The sequence below is a fragment of the Nestor notabilis genome, unplaced genomic scaffold, assembly GCF_000696875.1.
Source record: "Nestor notabilis isolate BGI_N333 unplaced genomic scaffold, ASM69687v1 scaffold1286, whole genome shotgun sequence".
NCBI lineage: Eukaryota > Metazoa > Chordata > Aves > Psittaciformes > Psittacidae > Nestor > Nestor notabilis.
The window spans coordinates 1,406-2,141 of NW_009933087.1; positions in this window are offsets into that span (position 1 = coordinate 1,406).

Genomic DNA, 736 nt, shown 5'->3' on the forward strand with positions numbered 1-736 from the left:
GACAGAGTGGGAGCATGGCCACCAGAACCAGCCACAAGTTTGGAAACATGAGGGAGAACCACCATCCTTGGTGGACTTCCCTCCAAGAGAGCATTTCAAGGGTTGACAAAAGGCAAGAGGCCCTACAGAACAGCTCACATCCCAAATATAGTAACAACCATTTGTGTTTTGACACCTACACTGCTTTAACCAAGTAATACACACGTTTGTATTGGGCTTTAATATTATATGTAGTTTAATAGCCTTGATAAATATTTTTATATAAATATTTGAATTAATAATTCTCTGTATTCTACTGTGACTTGTCTGCATTTAAAAAATGCTGTGTGCTGAAAACTACCACTTCTATGGATTTGCTCCTTATTCACAATTCACTGATTCCCTTCATCACTCGAACTTTTAAGTCATTTTGAATGGTATTTGTCATCCAGATTACAAGGTCCCCCAGAACAGCCAGCTTGTATGGTGGCTGTAAAATAGGCCCCCAGTCCTGGGTCTTTGTTGGTGACACTGAGCTTCATTCCCAGTTGTAGATCTGGATCAAATGATATTAAAGGATTTGGAGCAAATCCTTGCAAAATGGGATGCCATTAAATAAAGTATGAAACACCATTCCAGAAGGCTGTCATTTGAGTAGGTACTAGTTGTGCTTTATTTACAAAATCCAGAGATTTGTACACAGCAATCTACAGGACAGCATAGGGATGGTATGAGGAGGATAAAGGACATGCTCAGC